We start from the raw sequence: 27297 nt of genomic DNA on the forward strand, positions 1-27297 counted from the left end.
AATATCAATATTGGTGTAGATTGCCGATGATTGGCCACGGATAGGGTTCTGGAGGAAATCTATCAAGAGCTTCTACACGATGGTCAACGCCTCCTCTTTTGAAAAGCGGAGGCGGTCTTTTTGAAAATTTCAGATCAAATTACTCAGGTTATTTGGTTTCCTCTAATTCTTACATAGATCACAGAACTTGAATTGCATTACACATAGGTTTCATCAAATTCCGATACAGATCACATAAATTGAAACATTTTAGTTACTCTTTAGTAGGGTACAAATTTAACATCAGATCTGTCACAAGTTGGAAAGGGCCTCAGGAGCATTCCATACAGTATATTGTTTCCGAGGCACATAATCTTTATAATTCAATTTCTGCTAAAATGCAAATTTGGCACATACACCACACAACTCTAGGACTGGTATCCTATTGTAAGCTCTCTTATCATGTCATCCACAGCACACACAGATGACATGTTGACCCCAACTACGCATGTTGCGAGATATCTGGCGATTTATGAACAAGGACCAGGAATCGGATCCCGTGGCCATTTTTATGATTGGGGGGAGCTGAGATAGCTGCAAAGTAACGTGTGGCATGTCGGGCAAAACAAATTCATCAGCGTGGGTATGGTTGTGAGGCAGATGAGTCCATAGCGAGTAATAGATGGAGGTGCCATAAGCCCCACAAGTGCAGAACTGAATCCTTGGGATTCCCAACCTGTTTCCCACGTTCAGAGTCCATCCCAAGAACATGTCGCTGAGGCGCCCGCCGTCTTCTGGACAGATCTGGCTCATGAGGCTCTTGAAATGGGGTTCCAGCTGCTCCGACGCTTCCATGAGACGGATGATAAGATGGTAAGGGAGGGAGTCCGTGTTTTCGCTGTGAGGAGGAAGACCGTGGTCGGCTGCCGAGAAGGGAAGCTCTGCCAGGCGGATATCCAGACCGTCGCCAGTGGAATTGATCTCGGGTCTAAGTCTTTTCGTGCTTCAACTGTCTGTTCGTTCTTCTGGTCAAATTCTCAGCAGGGGAAGTCGTGGCGGAGTCCATTGCAGGTAGGAGATATGTGCAGAAAAATATAGTTCTGGCTGGAAGAGCTTGCAGCCACTGCTCAATTATTACAATCCATAAACGCGACGGAGTGCCAGGAAAGAAATCATAGTTGAGCGAATGTCGCCTCCTCTTTTGAAAAGCGGAGGCGGTCTTTTTCAAAATTTCATCACCCTGCTCTGAATTTGAAAATCCATGGTTGATTATGCATGATGAATCATGTATGGTGGTGGGTTACCGCAGAACATGACAGGCGCTAATTCTTAACGAAACAGAAATGGAAGTCGATAAGCGTGAGAGGCAGACATCACCGAAGAGTGGAAGCCGGAAGTCGTTAAGCGTGAGAGGCAGACATCACCGAAGAGGGAAAGAGCTAACCAGTCATATATTGGGTATTTAATGTCTTCAGAGCAGCACGCGACTTAACGCGATTCGGCATTAAATAATATGGTTGATGAATGTGAATATCGGAATTTGTTAGCCGAAATGATGCACACGCTTTGATAGCCAAAGTCAATGTCTCCCAAGACTGTCTTTAGAATCTCTTAATGGATCTATAGAGTTGAAAATAGGGGTTGCCATCGATGAGATGTATTGAATGTCCCAAGGCCATCGTACCAATTTAGGTACAGGGGTCATAATGAATGCCATGTGTTGGATAGCAAAACAAAATAAATAACCATACTTATAAATTAAAATGGGGTGAAATATACACATGCATATAGGTAAACAATACAATTATTTGTATAGGTAAACAATACAATTATTTGTATAAACCAGTCATGAATATAGGGTGAATCAAACTGTTACCATATAGTTGCGGTTTATGCATATAAATATGGTTTTAAGTTTATTATTCCTATGTGAATTTGGTTGTTTTTAAATGTGTAGGTAGGATCTGAATATATAAATGTAGTTTAAAATGGATAAATATGGTTTTAAGTTTATTATGCCTATGTGAATTTGGTTGCTTTTAAATGTGTAGGTAGGATCTGAATATATAAATGTAGTTTTAAAAAAAAAAAATACAGAGTTAATATGGAGAGACATTACAAGTTGTTTTGAAGAACATAGATGAGACTAGCAATGCGTATGACCTTTTTTATTTGACTTGTATCAGTAAGATGGTTGTGTTATCTAGTTTGATGGTTGTGTTATCTAGTTTATTAGAAATTATATAAAATTCAAAATAAATTTAGAAAAAATGAACAAGAAGTATTGCTATTAGAAAGTATATTGTCTAAATTTTTTCCAAGTAAAAATTATTCATTAAAATTTGTATGGTATCCAATCGAATTCAAATCTGAATCCCAATTCGTATTAGCTAACTATGATTAATACCGGGATCTTTCCCCTTCTATTTTGTGAAGGGGGAGCCAACTTCATTATAAAATCTAGTAATGCGAAGTTAATTGCATCCCAACTCTGCGACGTTTGAACTAGAACTGTGCCTTTTATAATTATCATATAGCTTGTTTTGTTTGGCAACTTTATGTTGAAAAGGTATGTTGTTTCTCGTGTTGCCAGTTTCCAAGTTCACTCAACAGGAGCTCCCTTTATGTAAGCCACGTTTGACACCAGGATGGGTAAGTTTACAGTGTAGTGAAGTATGTTATTGGTCAGCTGCTGACCATAAAAGTATACTGTGAGGCAATGAATTTCAAAGCTTATTTTAGGCGAACTTTATTTAATCTCTATCTTCGTGAGGCAAGATATGTTTCAAATCCATATATATTAACTATTGTTGGAATATTAATTCCAACTGTCGTGCAGCAGCAGCGAGGCGAGCCACAATAGAGGACTTACAAGGAGTCAGCTTATTCACGTCACCGCCATAAGTGTCCTTTCAACCTTTACATGTTTGTGTTCCCAAAGGAGGAGGAAGATCAGATCCGGGCTCTGCGCAATAACTGCTCACCTACAGCATTAAAGAAAAAGCATGACCAAAAAGGTAAGTACCAGCCTTGAGCCAGCCGCAGCATTTATCAGTCTTGGGTTTCAGCACAACCGACTCAAGAAATACAGCAAAAGATCAGATTTGTTCATTATGTGCAGCAGAGACTCTGTCAGCGAGTTGAGGCGGTTGATGGATAAGTTATGACTGCTTCCTGCACTATATATATGTGTAGAGCCACAGCAGTGTTAATGTAGCGCAGTAGCGCTCAAATGTAATTTCTGTGTGTTTAAAAAAGAATGTGCAGCAGCACGAGCTCACATGAATGAAGCCCTCTTGCACAGCAGTGCAGGGACTGAAAAGTAAGAGAGAGGCGCAACAGCGTGAGGTTAGCAGCAGATTGATAGAGAGCAAAGGGGAGCACGCAACAGCGTGAAGTTTTGCAGGGCAATACGCTGCAGCGCGTATGTGCAAGAGGAAGATGTAATGAACAGCAGTTCTTTGTGTTCGTTGTGTTTTGGAACAGCAATACATTCTACAAACGTGTTTCAGCCACTGTCTGCCAGATGCTGAAACACGTGTTATAGCAAAGCGATTTTTTTTTTCTGTTTTCGCTATATTAAAACAGAGTATTATTTTGATCATTTTTGATCCTGAGACAAAGTAGAGTATTATTTCATGCTCTGTTCTTTTGTTTTTGAATTATCAGAAACCCTGAAAACAGAGTATTACTCTCTGTTCATATTTTTTTTGTTGTTTCGGCATTTATCAGAAAATTCCCAACAGTGGAAATAGAGGATTTTTTTTTCACCGTATTTTGTTTGGAATAACCAGAAATTCCTGACAACTATTGCCTTCTCAAGATATCAATGCTCTTAGAATACAGTACAATATAACCATTCTAAAGTGATTATTTGATTTTAGACCGTGACAATATTCATATTAGTGGTGGGTGCTATTTTCATCCCCATTGGAGTTGTTTCTCTAATTGCATCACATAGAATATGTACTCTTCATCTCACCATTAATGTTTATTAGAAGTTCTATTTTAACTGCAAGAAGACCCACAAGGAACATATTCAGATTCATATTTAATGTTCAAAGTAACCGTGATTACAACGAACATATTCAGATTCATATTTAGTGTTCGAAGTAACCGTGATTTATTCTCATTTTCAGGTTGTGGAAATTGTCTACCAATATGAAACATACTGCATACCTCTGCAGTATAGAGTTAATAAGCATTGCAAACTCGCCTACATAAAAAAAAATAGTACGATTCCAAAAAACTGCAGCCATATAATAAAAGTGAGGAGTTTATCCTGATTCCTGATCGCTAGTATTCAATTCAATTCTATAAATTTAGATGAGGTTAGCTTTGTGACAAATACCGGCTGAAGGTGAAGGTATTATCATAATTACAAATATTTACCATGAATGTAACAGAATATTTTGCTGACTCTCCAGGTGCCAAAGAATATGACAACCAATTTATGTATATTACGAGCTTGATAACTTCCATCAGAACCATATTCGGTGAGTGGCATACATGAAATACTATGCAGATTGCATTTGTTGTTACTTGACCAAAGAAAAACATATACTGCTTCTCATCTTTTTGTGTAAGGTAGAGATTCCATTTGGCACATCTAATATCGTTATCTAATATCGTTTTATAACATCGCAGAAAGATCCAGGACCATAAACTGTAATAAAAGTGATATGATTACAAAGTACAAACTGCCTTCCACGAATAGAACAAACAGATAACAAATAAAAGGTGGCAGTTTAATTGAATGACCCTCACACTTCCAAACAAACTGAAATGATTAATTGAATGAGTCTAACACTGTCAAGCAAACTGAAATGATTAATTAATTGAAAGAGCAGTATTTGTTTCCAGATTATTTATACAGTGTAAATGTTTTATGGTTGTCCATAACTACATGAAATTGTAATTGTATTTTGACAGATTAATTGAGCCTCACATTGTGAAACGAACTGAAATGATTAAGTGAATGAGCCTCACACGGTCAAGTAAACTGAAAAGAACCGTATATGAGAATTATAATATAACTTCAAATGTTTTTATTCTCCATTTTATTAAATAAAAATAGAATTATAATTTTATATCATAAAATTATATTTTTAAATATTTAAATTAATATTTTTAAATATATAAATTAATATTTTTATAATCCAAAAATATTATACTTTATTAATATCTAAAATTTACAATTCTGACCCGAAAATAGTAAAATGTTTAAAGAACCATTATCGTGTGTTATAACACTGTTAGAACATTGGTTTATTCGTTCAACAGGTGAATGGTACTCTAGGAACAAAAAATAATAATTGGTAATGCCAAGAGTTTTTAGGTTATAAAATAGGTTTGTCAAGTGAGGCTATAATTTATTTTGGAAAGGTATTTTTTCCTGAATTTTTCTAAAAAATATGACTATATGAATGTATGAACCATTTTTTTATAGTGGAAATGGATTCAACATTATTAAAAATTATTGGGTCACTCAAAATTTTGAAGCTTATAGCTATAATCTGGATTTCCCAAAATTTCTGCAGGATTTTATCAAAATCGTGCCAGAATTTCCACTGTTTTCTGGATATAAATGTGGCCTTGTTAAACTAACCATATAAAATAAGAAATTATGTAGCATGATTGCTATTTAGAATTGGAAAAATAGCATTCTTATTATTTGAATTTTGAATTTCAAGTTTCATAACAGTCAAAAACAATATTATTTATTCATTATTATTAATAACTAAATAAATTAATATTCTTAAAAGTTTAGGTTGATAGTCCTTTAATTAAAAATACATATCATATAAATGATCATAATATCATTTCTTATGTGACTTATCTCTAACATAATTGCTCTCATGTATCATGTAAGTGTATAGTAGTTTCTTTATTTCTTAGTGACTATGGAATGGTAGGTACCATGCTATCTCCTGGTGATAAGGCTCAAGGAGTAGGCTCCCTTACTATATCCAACTAATTACTAATCCACTATGATTAAAGAAAAATATTATAATAAGTGTATGTGGTCATACTTAATTCTCATGGAGATCAATATTTTATATATATATATATATATATATATATATATATATATATATTCCTAAATTACTTTACCTAGTGGTTGCAAGATATAGCCATATTGACCAAGCATATGAATTTGAAAATACAATTTGGATATGGATCAGTTTATTTTTTATCACATTTGTAGAGAATGATAAAAATTATTTAAAACTAGTACAACTACATTAAAAATATTAATGTGGCTGATATTGCCCAATGTTTCATAAATATAACCAAAAAAACTTTTTGCAACACAACAATGTTTTACTAATGCATACATTTCCTTGGTTAAGCATGTATAAAGGTCATGGATCAACTTTAACTTAAGTAAAAAAAGGAATTATAAAAGTAATGGACGATTTTGCTAAATAAAATTTGGTTATACATAAATGAATATTGTAAATAATAATGAGGAACTTATTAGAATAGGAATAATATCAAATTTGTAATAAATTGGTGGGCTGGAGCATATTCCCTTGAAAACCAATCTAAGTCCTCAATTTAAAAATAATAAAAAAATCAATAGATCCTCATCCATCTTAAGTTGAAATAAAAAGGTTTAAGCAATTATTCAATTTTTCAATTAGTGAATTCTTACTTATCCCTTTTTCGTGACACTAACCTAAATGACAAATTCAAGCATGCACCCAACCTATTAACCTACCTAATAACTGTGTTTATCATTTATCTTTTTATTTAAAATATCATGCACTAAGGATTAAAATATCATGCACTAAGGAAGCTGACAGAAACTCAGTATAGTTAAAGTCTTCACATTTTAACATTGACATGATACCATCATTGATGCTTATGTGATAAAACAATTGCTGCCTATGTGAAGGCTGAAAACTTTTAAAAATGACCTGAAATCCTCTTTCTTCGTTATATGATTGTAAGATTTTTGAGATACACAGATCTAGATCTGCAAAACAATAAACAAGCTTGCAAGAGAAGGAAGGAAGCGAGCAAGAATTGAGAAAAGAATGAAAATTGATTCTACAATATTAGTTTTTAGAATAAATACATAAAAGCAGCTAAGTTAAGCTTAGTTGTACATGCAATAACTAAAGCTAACTAAAACTAAGTGTGCTTTATCTTATGTTAATGTGTACATGTGCCACGTGCAAGCAATAAGTTAACTGGAGCTAATCTAGGTGCATGTACACCAACACAGCTAGTCTAAGTGCATGTACACCAACAGCCCCCCTTAAGCATAACTTAGGTGAGTGTGATGCAAAATGAATGAGTCCCGGCAAAACGGCCATTTTAGGTACCCATATACAATGCATAAAAAGGAGGAAAGAGGGAAAACCCAGTGGGAAGAAAACCCCCCCTCAAAATATAATGCAAAAGTAGAGAAAAGACAACTGCTAGGCAGTCGTGTCCTTCACCCCGAGTGAAAAATCTGAAAAGTCTCTAGGTTGGGATGAGAAGCCAGTCTAGGGTGAAAAACCCTCATGGGGTGCATCGGGAGGACGCGGGTGGGGTAATACTCCCTCCAACACTCGTTCTAGTGGCTCTCGTGAACGCGAAGTAAACCCCTTCGCCAAAGACTTGAAAGCTGACGACGTCTTTGACCAGGTGAATATGGGTATAAACTTCGATGCATACGAAGACATTCCTGTGGAGACAAGCGGAGTCCATGTACCTCCTCCTGTGAATACTTTTGCTGAAATTGATTTAGGAGAGGCCCTAAATCTGAATATCAATAGGTGTAAGTTTGCAAAGCCAACTCCTGTGCAGAAATATGCAATACCTATTTCGTTAGCTGGCCGAGATTTTATGGCGTTCGCCCAGACCGGGTCCGGTAAGACGACTGCATTCTGTTTTCCGATTATAGCTGGCATATTGAGGAGCAACCCGCCACCGCGCCCCCGTGCGGGGCGGAAGACGTTTCCTTTGGCTCTTATTCTGTCACCAACAAGAGAATTGTCTTGCCAGATACATGAAGAGGCTCTCCATGCATGCCCCTTCTCGAATTTTTCTTGTGGATGCTTTCCAAGAGCACATCCATTACAAACACCATCTGAAAATTCAATGGTTGGCAATCCTTTGACCATCCCTTGCTTACTAAGTTGTTGCATATATCTGAAATTCAAGTGCCCAAATCTCTCGTGCCAAATCCTACTTTCTTCATTTGCATGCGTAAGTAGCAAAATAGAATCTGATTGAGGAACAAAATCAGAAAATGTATACAGACGAGATTGATCATTTACCTTGCCAGATGCAATCTTCAAATTGGTTTGCATGTCATAAATGCTCACGGAATCTGGGGTAAATTCCACTTTCCTTCCGCTGCCTGTGTGTGTCATCTGATACACTGAGAGAAGATTCACAGAAATCCTTGGAATATGCAAGACATTTTCAAAACTTCCATCTTCGAATTTCACTCTTCCTTGTCTAGTTGCTGCAACTGCAGAATTATCCCCCATGAGAATGGGAGGACCTGAGTATGCATGTAGAGAAGAAAAGGATTCCTTTGAAGAAGCCATATGATGTGAAGCTCCTGAATCGATGATCCATTCTTGTGGTGCAGAATGAAGAGCAATCAAAGCATGCCCGTTACCTCTTGGATCTGGTGCTTTTTCTCCAGACTTCTTCTTAGCATTCTCACGAATGTGGTCTCCAAGATTGTGTTGCTGGAGTGTCTGCGCCATAAGATCTATAGTCTTCTTCATGCATGCAGATTCAGGATGAAAACCACGGTGGCAATAATTGCACATTGATTTCCCCTTTGTTCCTTTCCTTTCCTTTGAGCTAGATGATCCATCAGGGGGTTTGGGATGTCCTCCCTTTCTTGGATCAGGATCCTTCTTCCCTTTTCCTTTCTGATGGTCTTTGGAATTTGCCTTTCCTTTTGCATGCACAGTAAGTGCATGCGCTTTGGAATTTTTAAGTGTGCCCATTTTGATGAGCTTATCTTTCTCATGCATCAAAGACTGAATAAAAGAATCCAGTGAGGGCATCTTCCAAGCTGCACCAGTTGCAGATGTGACTGTGTGGAATGTAGAGACGAATACTACATAATCTGGACCAAGTTTTGATAAAATGGAAAGAATCAACTGATTTTGTTGCTTGGATTTGTCGATCCCGCATCCTTTCAGCTGAACCAACAAGGCTTTATACCTTGTGAAAAAATCTTGAATGTTCTCAAAGTTTCTCGGATCTAATGAGTTTAACTCATTTTCGAGAATGTGACCTTGCATTTCATCCTGTTTTCCAAACAATTCTTCCAAAATTTTCCATACTTCATTTGGAGTTGAACATGATTCAACATGAAATAGCAGTTCCGGAGAAATAGATAAACATAGGATGCCGAAGGCATCGTCCATGCGATTGAAATATCTTGTTTTCTCCATTGCCGGTGTTGGTTCAACTTCCGTTTCCATGGTTATTCGAAATAAGCCTCTACTTCTGAGATGAAGTTGAATCTTTGGCTTCCATTCGAAATAATTATATGGAGTGATAATTGTCAATTGTGGAAACTCCAATTTAGACTCCATTCTTTGTTGTTGCTTCAATCTTCTGAACCTGCAAATAAAATTGCTTGTGCACTGATTACAAATCCCTGTGCTCTGATACCATGTAAGATTTTTTAGATACACAGATCTAGATCTGCAAAACAATAAACAAGCTTGCAAGAGAAGGAAGGAAGCGAGCAAGAATTGAGAAAAGAATGAAGATTGATTCTACAATATTAGTTTTTAGAATAAATACATAAAATCAACTAAGTTAAGCTTAGTTGTACATGCAATAACTAAAGCTAACTAAAGCTAAGTGTGCTTTATCTTATGTTAATGTATACATGTGCCACATGCAAGCAATAAGTTAACTGGAGCTAATCTAGGTGCATGTACACCAACACAGTTAGTCTAAGTGCATGTACACCAACAATGATGAAACCTCCTTTCTTCAATCTTACTTAAGTAACACAGGGATGTTTAGGTTGAAAAAAATTCACTGATGCCGTGTGTAAGAGCAAGCACACAGGTTAGAAAACAGCTTTAACTCAACATAGAGTATTGAAGGACTCGCGAAGTAAATAATGAAGGACGATATATTCTGGAAAAGCAAGCACACATGTTAGATGTTAGCTTTAATTCAATGGAGATAATTTTTAGTTTGAGCATGAGTAGCCAGACAATATATAGTTTTTGGAGAAGTCATTTCATTATTTAACTTAAAAAAGGTTTATAAAAACAATTTATTTTAGGAGAGCAATGGAAAATAAGTCCAACAAAGATTAATTTGATTGTGAGTAGTCCCACAGAATATATAATTTCAGAAAATTTCATTTCATTATTTAGCCCCAAAAAAGAGTTTACAAAAATTTAATTTATAAGAATAATGGAAAATAAAGAGTTCTAAAACTCCTAATTAAAACCAGGAAAAAATATAACTTCAACATATAACTATAATCTATACATGACTAAAAAAATTAATGATTAAATTTTTTTTTCTATTAAGGATTTGTTTCTATAACATAATTACATTTTTTCCTTAAAAGGACCATTTCGTGATTTCATATGTACTGATTGTTGACCAGAACATTTCTTATGCATTATAAACATGTTTTGCAGGTACGTTAATAGCAGAAATGACGAGCAGCTAATGAATGCCGATAGTGGGGATGAAACAACAGGTTGTGACCCTGAAGCAACAACTGCAAATAATCTCCCGATTATTCCGTGTGGTCTCATAGCTTGGAGTTTGTTCAATGATACTTACAACTTCTCGAGAGGGAACGCATCGTTGACAGTGAACCGGAAATATATTTCGTGGATAAGTGATCGTGAACATAAACATGGAAAGAATGTGCTTCCCACGAATCTTCAGAACGGAACTCTAATTGGCGGTGCTACTCTCACTTCATCCATACCTGTAAGTGGTATCCTTGTTTGTAAGTGGTATCCTTGTTTATCTGGTTGACTGATTGGGTTCAAGGGGTTGTAAATAGTTGTTAGTTTTTAAAAGTGATTTTTTTTAGTTTTGAAAGGTTTTTTTAAGGATAGAAATAAGTGAAAAAATTCTCTGGTGTAATATTGATTTGTGTTGTTTAAATTGGTTTATTTGATTAAGTATATATGTATTTAATATCTGAAAAACCCTCAAGGTATTTAGATTTGGCTAGAAATAAGTGAGAAATTTTGTGGTGAAATATTTATTTGTATTATTTAAATTGTTTTTTTGATTAAGTATATATGTATTTACGCCGTAAGGCGTTCCCTCTGAGAAAGACATCCCTAAAATGTGACGTGACCCTGAGCCATTGATTCTGTGTTAGACGATTGGGGTGTTTTCCGCCGTTGGTTTAATATGTTTTTCTTTCATGGAAAAATGTCTTTTTTTCCCACCGGCTGGAAGACAGAGAGGGAGGATCTGGCTATGGGCTATGAAAGGTTAGGCCTCCTGGCGATGAGACTCTTGGCAATGACTGAAACGATGAGGGCCGCACGAAACGTGTCTTTCTTCCCTGGTTTCGTGTCTTTCTTCCCTGCATGAGGGCCGCATAGCCCGCGTAGCCCTGTGCTTCCTACCAGAAGTTTACATAGGCATACAATCTGGCGTAAATACGCATAGATTTTCATCCGGAGGTACCTTTGAATTGGGATATAAGCAGAATAGAAATTCGCAGGGTAACCAGCTCCACACAAGAACAGGTAATTCTTTGTTTTCTCTTAACGTAAGAGCGATTCAAACCTGAGTTTTATTATGCTTGACTGCATTAATAAATCAAATCCAAATATTCAATTGAAGTATTCAACTGGGTGTCCTGCAAAGGGTTTACTTCCTTTACAATGCAACAGTTTAGATCATGTAATTCAATGATCCTCCAACCTAGAGGATGTTCTATTAGTTACTCCCCCTGTCTGTATTGTATCTTTTTGTTTCCTCTCTGTTTTGCAGGCCTTAGCAAATATTGTTGCCGTTCATACAAGGCAGACAAACTAATTTCAATCAATCTTGTTCACTTTTTTTATTCATTGAATGCTTCCGTGGCTTCACCTCAATGCATATGCTCATACAATTGAATTGCCAATGGAGCCCTAGGCAGAGGAAATCAATTACGATGAGGAAGAGTAATGAAGTGTTTCTTCCTTTATCTTGTTCTGGGAAGTAATGTTTAATTTCTAGGGAGCTTGATACTCCACAAATATAAGTGTTTGTCACTAATATGCAAGGTTTTGTGGTGTTCAAACCTGAGTTTTATTATGCTTGACTGCATTAATAAATCAAATCCAAATATTCAATTGAAGTATTCAACTGGGTGTCCTGCGAAGGGTTTACTTCCTTTACAATGCAACAGTTTAGATCATGTAATTCAATGATCCTCCAACCTAGAGGATGTTCTATTAGTTACTCCCCCTGTCTGTATTGTATCTTTTTGCTTCCTCTCTATTTTGGAGGCCTTAACAAACATTGTTGTCGTCTGGTGCATTTGTACATTTAGCTGGACATCTCAACAATGGCATCAACACGCGCATCTGCTGAATTGGAATAAAATAGTCAATTCAGTTCCGGGAGGACGGATAGTGGCAGAGGAAACATAGTATCTTTCTGCAACCCTAACAGTTCAACCGTTTCCTTTCATTCCTGCTTCTCAGAATCCAGATTTCTTCTCTGATGCCAATTCCTCCAAGATTATTCCCATAGACTTCACAGTATACATGGGTGGAGATGCCAGAGTGTTATATTTCTTCACTTCTTATGTTAAATCTATTGTTTACTGCAACTTTGTGATTGATATCAAGCAGGGGACAAATCTTAGAATGGAATGTTCGTAGATTTATCAGTCCATTTTTTTGCATGTCAATAATGGGTTTGAGTATGGAACAAAAATAATGGGTTCCAGTATGTAACAAATGCATATGCTCATACAATTGAATTTCCCATGGGGCCCTAAGCAGAGGAAATCAATTACGATGAGGTAAGAGTAATGAAGTGTTTCCTCTTTTATCTTGTTCTGGGAAGTAATGTTTAATTTCTAGGGAGCTTGATACTCCACAAATATAAGTGTTTATGTCACTAATATGCAAGGTTTTGTGGTGTTCAAACCTGAGTTTTATTATGCTTGAATGCATTAATAAATCAAAGCCAAATATTCAATTGAGCTATTCAACTACTTTGGGTGTCCTACGAAGGGTTTACTTCCTTTACAATGCAACAGTTTAGATCATGTAATTCAATGATCCTCCAACCTAGAGGATGTTCTGTTAGTTACTCCCCCCACTCCCCCTGTCTGTATTATCTCTTTTTGCTTCCTCTCTGTTTTGGAGGCCTTAACAAACATTGTTGTCGTCTGGTGCATTTGTATATTTAGTTGGACATCTCAACAATGGCATCAACACATGCATCTGCTAAATTGGAATAAAAAGTCACAGGGTGATTTGCTTGTTAAATTTTTTACAGAACTGTTAATATCTTGCTTTGAAACTGTGAAAATGAGTAGAAAAAAATGCAAAAAAGTAAAAAACAAATGAGTAGTAATATTATTTTGAAAATGAGATTATATTTTCTAATGAATCGTAAAAATGGTTTATCATCAGAGCTGGCATTATCTTATTTTTCTTGTCTTTCAGTTGCCCTTGTCCTTTTGAGAGAATGGTCCTTGCTGAGCTTGATATCTTTGTTATATCAGGCTTAATTCATATTTTACTTGGTTTTTTTCCTCCCTTAGAATTCATCATCCTTGAAGTCAAAGTGGAATATAGATTTCACTTGAGGAAACTAGAAGCTCTGTCTTCAAACCTTCTTTTTCTGTTGTTGAGACTTAGGTACAAAATTTTATCTGTACAAACATATCTTCAAGAGGTTCTCAGTCCACATCATTGGTATCTTCGTCATCTTCTAAAAGCCCTTCTTGTTCATACAAGGCAGAAAATTTCTCTGAAGTTTACTAATTTCAATCTTGTTCACTTTTTTTATTCATTGAATGCTTCCGTGGCTTCACCTGAATGCATATGCTCATACAATTGAATTTCCAATGGAGCCCTAGGCAGAGGAAATCAATTACGATGAGGAAGAGTAATGAAGTGTTTCTTCCTTTATCTTGTTCTGGGAAGTAATGTTTAATTTCTAGGGAGCTTGATACTCCACAAATATAAGTGTTTGTCACTAATATGCAAGGTTTTGTGGTGTTCAAACCTGAGTTTTATTATGCTTGACTGCATTAATAAATCAAATCCAAATATTCAATTGAAGTATTCAACTGGGTGTCCTGCGAAGGGTTTACTTCCTTTACAATGCAACAGTTTAGATCATGTAATTCAATGATCCTCCAACCTAGAGGATTTTCTATTAGTTACTGCCCATGTCTGTATTGTATATTTTTGCTTCCTCTCTGTTTTGGAGGCCTTGCCAAACATTGTTGTCGTCTGGTGCATTTGTACATTTAGCTGGGCATCTCAACAATGGCATCAACACGCGCATATGGTGAATTGGAATAAAATAGTCAATTCAGCGTGATTTGCTGAGACTGTCTGTAATTCAATGTCATGTATGTCATCTATTTTAATTTTATTTTTTAAATAATTAATGTTTAGAAATAGTTTGCATGATTTTAGATTTGTCCATATATATAAATACAGGAGTTGTTTTTAAAACATATCGTTATAAGCATCTTTTAATTATTGTGCAAGGAATTACATATTTTATTAATATAACGATTAAAACTAAATACATTTTATCTATATCTTATTATGGAAATGATTTTTTAATAATCATAATATTTTAAATAATTTTATTTTATTATTATTATTTTGTTATGATAGAACACATTTATCTATATTCAATTTTGAATATATATATATATAAATTGAATATATATATATATATATATATATATATATATATATATATATATATATATATATATATATATATATATTGAATATATATATATATATATATATTGAATATATATATATATATATATATATATTTCGTCAGTTATTCCATTTTATTTAGTTATTACTCTTATAAATTATAATAAAGAAAACAAATATAATATTAAAATAAGAATAATATTTTTTATATATAACAATAATATTAAAATAAAATGACAGCATAATTATAAATAAAAATAAATAAAATTTTATTGATATATTGTTGTTAGAATTTAAATTTTTGTTATCTATATTGATAAGAAAATTATTTTTGATCAGTCCATAATGAAGAATGATGTTTGGAATAATGGGAGCTGTCAAGTTAGACTAAACAGCGAACGAATAGCTAGGGTTTCAGGTTTTTGAGCTCCATGGAGGCGCGCAAAGGGGGGAGCTCCACTCCCTCCTACAAGCAGGCTGTGGCCAGTCGCGGCAAGAAACCTTTGGAGTCTGTCAGAGGGACTGCTGAAGAAAGGAAAAAGAATCTGGAAGAGGATCAGGAGTTTACGAAACCAAGAGAGGTCAGTAGCATGAAAGACAATGAGGAAGAAGACAAAAGACAGGGAGCAGAAAACAAGGCACAGAAGGGGCCATGTAAACCCAACACTGTCGTCACTCCTAGAGTAGTTCTAAATGATCCTGCTCTGCAAGCACATAGGGACCACATGCGGACCTATGCTATCATTTGTAAATTCATGGGATTATGGCCCACTGAGAAGGCATTACAAACATGGATCAAATACCATTGGAAACCGAAAGGAAGTATAGACCTACACCTTGGGTCAAAGCGATTCTTCACGGTGGTCTTTACAAATATTGAAGACAAAGATAGAGTGTTTAAAGGAGGACCTTATTTCTATGCAGCAATAGGCCTTTACATGCGGCTGTGGATGATGAATTTTGTCCCGGAGCGAGAAACTTTTACTTCAGTCTCGGTCTAGGTAAGACTCTACTCCTTACCTCTTGATTACTGGCAAACAGAATCGTTAGCAGCCATAGGTAATAAACTAGGGCATTTTGTTAAAGCCTCTGAGGCCACCAGAAGGGGAAAATATACTTCCTTTGCAAGAATATGTGTAGAGATGGATTTATCGGGAGCCCTACCAGATGAGGTTATCTTGGAAGTTTTTGATGAAGAATGGGTGCAAACAGTAGATTATGAACATATACCTTTCAGATGTCGCAGATGCCATGAGCATGGACACCTATTTAGAGACTGCCCTCTCAGCAAGACAAAGAACAGAGGAAAAACAACAACAATGAAAGACACTGAGATCTTTCACAAAGTGGGTCATAGAGGAAAAGGGAGCAAAAGGGGGCTAAAGCAACAACAAACAGAAGGGCAACAGGCTAGTCTGAACAGGTTCCAAGTTCTCAAAGAAGAGGAAGAAATACTAAAAGAAGATCAGGTAATGGAAGGAAGCTTAGGGGAGAAGGAGAAAGAAGAAGACAAGGAAATAGCACAAGGTGTTTCTAAACAGAAGGAGACAAAGATAAGCGATGGGGAACTTGAGATGGATCAAGAAATGAGTCAGAGACGGAGGATAATGAACTGCAGGAGTTTTTGGAAAGAGAAAATGTAGATCTAGAAGGATTCTTGAAACAGGGCACCATTGAAGGGGTAGACTCAATACCTCAAGAAGAGTACAACCGAGTATAGCCGTTGTATCTATGGAAAACTCACGCAAGAGAACAAGAAAGGAAAAAAAAACAATGAAAGGTAGGGCAGCGATGGAGTGAAAATTATGAAAACCACACCAGGATTAGCTCCCAGAAACCCAGGAAAGAAACGAGGCAGGAAAAAGCAAAATGAGCTACTAATGGAATGTGGAAAGCTAATGATAGATTTAGTTAAGATGAAAGATCTATCTAGTTACTCTTTCACAAATCTTTAATAATGAAGTTCACAACTTGGAATATTAGAGGCTTAGGTAGTAAAAGAAAACAGAGAATACTTAGCAATAGAATGAAACAAGAAGCTCCAGATATGATCTTTATCTAGGAAACTAAATGTTCCATTCAAAAGATCAAAGAAATTCATAGTAAATGGCTCAATAGATTTGAGTTTTTAGAAGTTAAAGTAGATAACACAGCAGGAGGCATACTCACTCTTTGGAATCTCCAAAAGATTGGTATAATAGATGCTGAGGCAACTAGGAATTATTTATCAGTGATTATTCAATGTGTAGGAGACAGCGAGACTTATCTGGTTAGGAATGTTTATGGCCCACAAAGAATGGATGACAAACTCAAATTTCTAGATTCTCTTGTAGAACTAAGAGACAGGCATGTAGGAGTTCCATGGATCATGGGTGGGGACTTCAACATGATCAAATCACTGACGAAAAAAAAAAAAAAAATGGGGGGGAACAAGAACTTTAAGCAAAGACTCTACATCTTTTCAAACTTTCATAGATAATATGAAGCTAGTTGACACCGAAATGAATAATGGCCTCTTTACTTGAAACAACAAGAGAGGAGGGGAGTCTCAGGTAGCTTCAAAGTTAGACAGACTCATTATTTCAGAGAACTTTATGCTCACAGACAAGGAAATGAGTGAGAATTCTCCCCTTTGGAGGCTCAGACCATTGGCCTATGCGAATGGAGGTACATGGTATTGGAATCCCAAAGAATAGACCTTTCATATTTGAGAATATATGGCTTACACACCCAAATTTTATCAGTAACATAGCAAGATGGTGGAAAGAAGATCTGAATATTCAGGGAACAAGAATGTTTCTGCTCCACGGAAGACTAAAATACATTAAGCTCAAACTCAAAGACTGGAACAAGAATGAATTTGGTAACATTTTTGCAGTAAAAAAAGAGGTTGAAGGTAAAATGCAGACACTCAATCAAACTCTTATCATAGAGGGTTTTGATAGCAGCAGAAATGAACAAGCTACCAAACTGCATCAACACTGGGAGAACTTATGTAAAAAAGAGGAAATATATTGGAGACAAAATTCTAGAGTGTAATGGCTAAAAGAAGGGGAACGAAACACCAGTTTTTTCCACAAATCCACCATGGAAAACAGATCCCACAATAAGATCTCTTCAATCAAGGACGAGGAAGGTCATTTTCGCAATTCCCATGAAGAGATTGAAACTGTGTTAGTACAACACTTTCAAGGTATAGCGAAGGAAACCAATGCAGACAGAGATCATTTTATCCGAGACTTAACTAGGCATATACCTAGACTAGTTTCTAGAGAGGATAATTTCAATCTCAACAAGCCAATGACTGAAGAGGAGGTTAGTGACGCAATTAAGGAGATGCAGAATGGAAAAGCGCCAGGCCCTGATGGTTTTAATGTGGATTTCTTTAAAGCCTGTTGGAGCATTGTTAAACAAGATATTGTGAAAGTAGTGGAGGATTCTAGATTGGATAAAACCATTCTAAAGGCGCTCAATACTTCTTTCATCTCCTTGATCCCAAAATAGGATAATGCTCTGACTCCAGACAAATTCAGACCCATAGCTTTGTGCAATGTGGTGTATAAAATAATATCCAAAGTGGTTGCCAATAGACTAAAACCCCTTCTTCCTACTCTCGTTTCTGTGGAGTAGTCAGGATATGTGGAGGGTAGACAAATTCTCAACAACATCATTCAAGTGCATGAAGTGGTTCATTCATTGTTAAGCAATAGGAAGGCGGGAATGATCATGCAATTGGACCTTGCCAAAGCGTATGATAAACTGAATTGGACCTATATTAGGAAGGTCCTTCTAGCCTTTGGCTTCGATCATAACTGGGTGAGATGGGTCATGGCTTTGGTCACTTCCTCTAGCTTTTCAATTTTGGTCAATGGCTCTCCTTCCAAGACCTTTACTCCTTCAAGAGGTCTTAGACAGGGAGATCCGCTCTCTCCCTTTCTCTTTATCCTCATGATGGAAGGACTTGGGCGATCCATTAAGCATGCTAAAGAAGGGGGTAATATCAAGGGTATCCAACTTTCTGAAACTGGTAAAGCTTTGTCCCATCAACAATTTGTTGATGACACTATGTTGCAGGGAATCCCCACAGTAAATAAGCTCTTTCTTATAAACAAATCCTGCGAGAATTTGCCTTGGCCACAAGTATGGAGGTAAATCTATCCAAATCTAAGATTTTTCTCTTTAATACTAATATCTCTATTCATATAAATATCTCTAGAATTTTAGGTTTTCAAAGGGAGGGCCTTCCATCCAAGTACCTGGGAGTCCCTCTAACTGATAAACCCTTGCACAAAAGCATCTGGGAGCCGGTCATTAATAAAATGCAGGACAAAATTAGAAAATGGACTATTAGGTCTTTAAATTTGGCGGGTCGGTTGATGCTTACAAAAGCAGTTTTGCAATTAATCCCCATCTTTATGCTTTCAGCTCTTCCAGCTCCAAATGGAGTGTTACATCAATTCAGAACCATTCAAAGAGACTTTCTTTGGGGGAAGGGGGAGGAGAGAAAGAAATGGGCCTTAGTAGCATGGGATAATATCTGCAAACCGAAAACCCACGGAGGTCTTGGACTGGATGATCCAGATGTTCTCAGCAACGCTCTAGGAGCAAAATTATGGTGGCGTTGGGTGAAGCCTAGAAAAAGGGAGCTTCATCTTCCTTTGGTCGGGCACTGGATTCCAGTCCTCCGCGGCAGCCGCAAAACCACTTTTTATTTTAGCGGTGACTTTACCACCCTTGAGGCGGTTTCCATTTTATTGCACAACTTTCGGGATGGAAGCAGTATTTTTCATTTTGTTGCGATTCCACTCAACGCGCAACACGTGGCGAAGAGTGGGGAGGAAAAACCGCCCCTCATCGCACAGTAAACTTTGGGGGGTTAAGGGTGTGCGATATGAATTGCAACCGTTGGATCATTCGCGATCAACCTACAGCCAGGATTGATCGTGCTAGTTGGTGGGTCCGTTTTGGGGGTTATTGTTCGAGCTGTTTGCGCGCACCATCTGGAATCGAACGTACTCGACGAATTTCGAAAGGAAAAGATACACGATGGTTAAGTGAAAATTGGACCCGATGTATTTATCAATTAAGATCTTTAAAATCCATCGGGTCCGTTTTACCAGTTAAACGGTGTGCTTGTTAGCCACCCGATTTGTTTCTCCGCCGCTGGATCTTTCGATCCATATATAACAACATGATGTGGGCTTGTGCCTTTTTGTATACTATTTCTTTTTTATAATTTTAAATAGAAGGATCCACTCTTGCCTCAACAAAAAAAGATAATAAAATTATTTTTAAGATTAATCACATAATAAAAAAATTTAGTCAATATTTCTAACCATTTACTATGATTCGTTCTCATAACAAAAATTTAATCTTTTCTTTATTCTAAATAATAATAAAAGCTAATTCATTTTACCATCACTGGCTCTTTGTGACAAAGGTTTAACCTTTACTGTATTTTCTTTATTCTCGATAATAAAAAAACAAAGTCATTGATTACCATTACTTGCTGCTTCGTTTGGCTGAGCATGGCAGTTAAGTAGGGACGAGGATATTATGGTGTGAATGCTACCAGCAGCACTTCCAACCTTCAGGAAACGGTATGGCGGATTGAGGAGGACCTCAAAGAAAATGATAGTATTACAGTGAATTTGTTTAATAATTATAATACTTATACTTTTGATGGCACGAAGAAAGTGGTACTTTCTACCACGAATTTTCTGGGAGGGAAGAACAACTTTCTCGGGATAGCTTACCTCATTGCTGGAGCTCAGTGCATTTTTTTGGCGATGGTTTTTTTCTTGATGCATATCATAAAACCAACCAGGTATGTGATTTTAACATGGTACAGTTTAATTTGAAATTTGAAGTTTTATTGAAAAATTTTCTCAACAATATTTTTTAATTAAAATCTTAATGATGTTTACATAAATTGTAATTTAGTTATAAAATGAAAAATACAAATTATTTTTATATTTATCTCATTCACTTAATATATTAGTTATTTTAGGTACATGTAACTAAAATGTGTTTGGACAGAGGATGAAATGAGATCATGGCTTTCATCAAAATGGACTTCTCTGATTGGATATACTCCAGTCATTTCTCGGTTGATGAAAGATTGGTTCTCCTTTCACTTCCTAAAATCATCGGATCTTGAAATGATTCTTAATAAGCCTTGGGTGTTTGGCAGGAGTTTTTTGTCATTATCTCGGTGGTATATGGGATTCGACCCTCTCAAAAACACGCCATCGAATTGTATGATTTGGGTCAAGCTTCCCAATCTTCCGCTGGAATTATGGTCTGTTGAAACCCTCATGGAGATTGGTAATTCAGTTGGTAAGTACATGGCCTGTTGTGTCTTGGCTAGAAGAGTAGGCGACCCCAGAGTGGACGTCTCGGCTCTTGTTGAGGCATAAGTTCTTGCTATGTGTGGCTTGCAGGTTGCTGCACCTAGCCTAGGTTTATAGTGGCAGCCAGTTGGATTTGATCCTGGGCCTGCCCAGGATAACTCTCACCAGTTACCGATTGTCCTAGTGTTAAAAAAAAAAAAAAAAAAAAAAAAAAATTATTTATGTTGACCCCTGGGTCAGAGGGGAGAAGGATAAAAGGATTGCTTGGATTTTGATTGAGAAACCTTACAAAGGTGGCTATCTGGATCATATTGAGATAACTTGGGAGGGGACTACAATATGTCAAAGACTTGACTTTTGGGGTATCCCTTTTCGATGTTCTCTCTGCCATCGAACAGGTCATCTGATCAAAAATTGCAGCCTCCGTTTTAATCGCAAATCAAAGCGGCGTCCTCTCTATAGGGGTAGAATTTCCGGTGCTGAATCTCTGTCCGAAGATGCAGGTATCCTTCTCAATCATGCACCTTCTCAGGTAAAGGCCTCTTGTCATTCTCAATTCAATTCTCATGAGCAACCTGATGTCCCGCTCTCATCGGATTTTGGCTGTCCTCATATTCCCGAGCCACTAGAGGAAAATCCGGTGCCCTCTCCATCTCCCATGAATAAAGGAGATTTTGTGGTGGGTACACACCCCATTCTGCTTAGCTCATCGACGCCTTCTTCTGGTTCCCCTCCCGCAGGCCTCTCTAGAGGTAAGGAGCCTATGCCATCTCCTACGCCTTTTAACTCCCCGACGGAATCTCCGGTGAATAAATCTGATAGTGACATCGACCTTCTCCTCTAGAGGAATCCTCCGGTCCTTGAACCTTTAACCATCCATAAGCCCTCTTTTCCCTCCATCAGTCCCAATTCTGCAAAGAACATCACCGTCCGGAAAAAGCAGAGAGGAGGAAGTCATCATTTCAGGGGCAGAACAATTGTTTCCGATTATGGCATCACAAACCTTTCCCTAGTTGAAGTTCCAATCATAGATTCTGCTGACTCCCAGCCGCTTAGAGCATGTATGGCTGGTCAGTCTTCAAAATGACTTTCCTGACCTCCTTGAATATCAGGGGATTGGGCGCCCTCCCAAAATTTTTGGCGCTAAAAGAGATATTTGTATCAGCTCACTCTCATATTATCTTCATACAGGAAACAATGCACTCAAGCAAGGTTTCATTAGCCTTTTTCAGAAGAATGTTTCCGTCCTGGTATATGGTTGCATCCGATGCTGAAGGTTTGTCGGGTGGTCTGGCTGTTTTGTGGGACCCGACTTGGGTCAAAGCTAAAGCTTTTAAATGTTGTGCAGGCATCTTAATCTCAGCATATGTCAGAGGTCGGCCAAAGATTCTAAACATCTTGAACATTTATGCGCCCTATAGGAATAGATCCTCCTTCTGGGATTTGTTGTTTGCCTCGGAAATTCTAGACATTGAATCACTACTGATCGCAGGTGATCTAAATGCCACACTGAATTCTGATGAATGTTGGGGCAACTGCAGGAAGAATGACTCTATTGCTGATAGACTTCGCCTGGAATTTCTGAATAGGAATCTGGTCGATGTTATTCCTGTTAAAATGTCTCCAACATGGGATAACAGCAGATCTGGTCTGGCTTTCATTGCTAAAAGACTTGATCGTTTCATCATCAATGCCAGTATCATCGCTGATTGGGGAATGCCTGTTGCTAGGACAGGTAATGATCATACATCGGACCATCGTCCCATCTTTCTAGATTGGAAGGATTCTGAATGTAGGCTGGGCTATTCCTTTAAATTTAACAGAATCTATTTGACTGATAAATCCTTCAATGAGGTCATAACAAAAAAGTGGGAGGAATTAAAGCAGTCTGAGGTGGCTTCCTTCTCCACTTTTCGTGAAAAGATCCAATCTTTAAGGGAGGTGGCAAAGGATTGGTTAATTAAACAGAGGAAGAAGGAAAAACAGGAGCTCGATGACATAAAAAAGGAGTTAAGTATTTTCTCTGATGCAGTTAACTTCGACTGCCTGTCCTTTGATCAAAAAAATCATTTCAGAACCTTGGAGAAAAAGAAACAAGCGTTGTTGCAAAAGGAAGAGTCATCCTGGAGGCTCAAAAGCAGAGCGATCTGGCTCAAGGAGGGCGACCGAAATACAAAGTTCTTTCATAATTTTGCAAATGCAAGGAGGTGTAAAAATTCGATTTGGAAGATCGAAGATGGAAATGGGGGTTTCTTATATTCACAGCATGATATATCGGTGGAAGCCACAAGGTTCTTTCAGAAACAATACCAGCGGCGGATGAACGAGATAAATGATGTTTTCTGGGTGGTTGATCAAGTGCCTGTTATGTTTGATGAAGATGCTAATACAGAGTTTTTCAAGCCCATTTCGGAAGAGGAACTTCATGGAGCTATCAAGAAGTTCAAAAAGGACAAAAGTCCTGGGCCAGATGGCTGGCCGATTGAGTTCTTCTCGCACTTCTATGATATGTTTAAAGACGATTTGTTGGGGATGGTGGATGCTACACGTATATCAGGGAACATAAATAGCGCTCTCACTGCCACTTTCATAGCTCTTATCCCCAAAAAGGATCAGTCTGAATCGTTTGCGGATTTCAGGCCTATTGCATTATGTAACATTCTTTTCAAAATCATATCAAAAATTATTGCTGAGAGAATGAAACCTGTCCTCAACTCCTTCATTTCCAGGGATCAGCATGCTTTTTTAAAAGATAGGAATATTCTTGATGCAGTTGCCACGACACAGGAGTGCTTATTTTCAGTTTTATCAAAAAACATTGATGCCGCTATTCTAAAGATAGATCTGGAAAAGGCTTATGACTGTGTGGATTGGGGGTTCCTTAGAATTCTCCTCGCAAAAATTGGACTGAGGACTCAGGGAATTAACTGGGTGATGGCATGTGTCGAAAATGTTTCATACTCAGTTATCATCAATGGTATCCCATCATCCTTTTTTCAGGCGGAGAGGGGTCTGCGCCAGGGTTGTCCTCTCTCTCCCCTACTCTTTATCCTTGTCATGAATTCTCTCAGCACACAGATCAACAAAGCAGTTGCTGATCAACGTTGCTCTCCGATCAAGATCTGTAAGAACATTTTTCTTTCTCATAACCTGTTTGTCGATGACATTCTTATCTGTGCCATGCTTTGCAAATCAAGTTGGCTCTGTCTCAATGAGATCTTTCAAAAGTTTCAATCAGCAACGGGCTTGGTCATAAACAAGATCAAATCCATGTTGTATCACAATGACACTAATCAGGAGTTAGCTCAATGGATTGCCGCGTTATTTGGTATTAATCTGGCATCTATAAAGGAGGGCTTTAAATATTTGGGCTTCCTCCTCAAACCAAAAGGGAACCGCAAACATGATTGGTTATGGCTAATTGGTCGTTTCTATAATAAAATTTCAAGATGGGAGATGTGATTCCTATCTTTGGGAGGTAAACTTATCCTGGTTCAGTCTGTCCTATCTCACCTTGCGGTTTATTGGGCTCATCTTTATTTTCTACCCGCTTCTATTATTAGCAAAATGGTCTCTCTAACTGCTAATTTTCTATGGGGTGGAAGATCTCATCATTCTAAGATCCACTTAGTCAAGATGGACTCCATCTCAAGACCGAAGAGGGTAGGCGGTTGGGGCCTTTTACATATGAGGTCTTTTGGCAAGGCCCTCCTCTGCAAATCTCTACATAGAGGCATCTTCGGTGAAGGCAAATGGAGCTCCATTATCAAACAGAAATATCTGAAAGGAAGGTCTATGGTATATTGGCATAGGAGGAAGTCTCTGGGTTCAAAAAGGGGTTCAGCCATCTGGCTCAGCCTCAGAAAGGTTCAGGCTCTCTTCCTGGATTACTTAAAATGGCGTATCTCTACCGGCTCTAGCATCTTTCTTGGTATTGATTCAACTGTATATGGACTGGAATCCATGCTCACTCCCGAACTGATATCATTCCTGCACACAAAGGGTCACTTCACTTGGAATAAATTGATACAATCTTGGTCGTCATCTTCGCCAACCTGGAAGGACGGAGATGATCTTGGTCTGCCTCTTTCTCTTCGGCCTACTTGGGTTTCTGCTGTAAATAATTTTGTAGGTAAAGGTATTAAACAAACAGGTTCAAAAGATGAATTGGTATGGTCGATGGGGAACTCCACTCAGCCTGTTCGTGTAAAGGATTTATATGCAGCTGCCTCAACTATTCTTCCGCCGCTTCCTGCACCCATCTTTCCTTCCAAATTCTGGAAAGCATCCTGTCCGCTTAAGACAATTTTATTTTCATGGCTGATTTTTTCCAACAAGAACCTTACATGGGAGGTTCTTCAAAGGAAGGGATGGATGGGTCCGGGAAGATGTTCCATGTGTTGTCAGGCGTCCGAATCAAATGTCCACATGTTCTTTCAGTGTCCGGCATCGTCCCAAATCTGGTATGATCTCTCCTTATCTCATGGTTTTCCTTACCAGGTTTTCTCATCTGTTCAGGAGGGCTTCAAATGGTGGAGTGATCAACGGCCAGCATGGAGATCGTTATTCATCATCACGTGCTGGTTTCTGTGGAAATGGAGGAATGCTTGCATCTTTCAGGAGTCCAAGGCACCAATTGCCTCTGTTCTGGTCTATATATCTGCTATGCTCGATCCTGCTTGATCTTGCTGGTTATCCTTTTCTCATGAGTTTTTTCTATACTTCTCTCATCGTTTTTTTTTGTGGTTTATGTGGAACTTTTTCTACATATGGATCTCTCCTTTTTGGATGGTTTTTAAAGGACTTATCGTGATATATCTGTTATGACATTTGGAATGTATCGTTTCTGATATTTTCAGCATAATCCTATCTGTTTATATCTACGAGATGAGACGGCCAGAATGATATGGCTTTATATGTATCAGCCCATTATATTCTCTTAATATAATATCATGATGTTTTTCTCTCTGAAAAAAAAAAAAACTAAAATGTGTTTGGCAAGCATTGAACACTCCAGATTCTCTTCATAGATATTTGCTCAATTTCAGGATCCCATTTTGATTGGTTTGTAACCAACTTAATTTGATTTGAATTTTAGATTGGAATAATTTAAAATTAATATATATAAGTGAGATGTATTTTATTGAAAATATTTTTAAATAAATATTTTAGAATATAATAAATAAAAAGATCTCTCAAAATCGCCCTATAAAAGCTGAAGTGTTGGAATTTTTTGTAAGCATATATTCATATTTTTCTCTGTAAATTTTCTGGAAGGTTATCTGCCTGGCCACTGGGCAAAAACAGTGTCCTCTACGAGGAAGGCATGTACCTCCTTGTTAGATGGTGTCATAATCTAAGTAAAAGCTCGTTTCTGATCTGATGGTACATATATTTCGTTTCAACTTTTTCACCTCTGACATGACTTATATGGAGCAGGTCTTTTGAAGACACAGATTTCTCTCAAATACGAGGATTTTTTCTCCAATCTGGAATATGTTCCTTCAGCTCAGCTTCAACTGAGGCATATGATTCTCTTCAGTTTTTGCAACAGTTTTTTGTATTTTCTTACATGCTACTGATTTGTAAATGCACTAATATCAGCAATTCTGCCAGAATGGTTCTGTCTATTGTGAGAAGCAGGACCTAGGATCTTGTTTGAAGAGAAATATCTCTATCTTTTGTAATTTTGCCTATAGCGACAACAGACAAAATCATGGTTATAATGTACCTTTATGACCGATATAATATATAATATTTTTTTCTTTTTCAAAAAAAATCTATTTTTTCCATCAAAATTCCAAAATATTCCTAAAAGTCCATCAAAATAAGAATGGCTAAAAATATTCCCAAAAGTCCATCAAAATAAGAATGGCTATAACTGTAAATGAAACCAAAGGTAAACACTTTTAACAACATAATGCAGATTACCATCGTAAGAGTTGCCGCCTTTTAATTTCTGTTGCCCAATAACTGGCATGATAAGGAGGCTAATGCTGATTATTTTTGTTCGCAGGCGTTTCGGTGATACTGCATATTTATCATGGAACAGAAACAACCCAGAGTAACGGTCAAGTTGA

At 37.2% G+C, this 27297-nt stretch overlaps 1 pseudogene; it reads left to right on the forward strand.

Moving 5' to 3' along the window:
• Positions 1-849: 849 nt before the first annotated feature.
• LOC149228420 (ALA-interacting subunit 3-like) lies at positions 850-27297 on the forward strand (annotated as a pseudogene).

Source organism: Pinus tabuliformis, chromosome J (genome assembly GCF_031772625.1).
Source record: "Pinus tabuliformis cultivar Carrire ecotype Pingquan chromosome J, CPIR1, whole genome shotgun sequence".
In the NCBI taxonomy this organism is placed as follows: Eukaryota; Viridiplantae; Streptophyta; class Pinopsida; order Pinales; family Pinaceae; genus Pinus; species Pinus tabuliformis.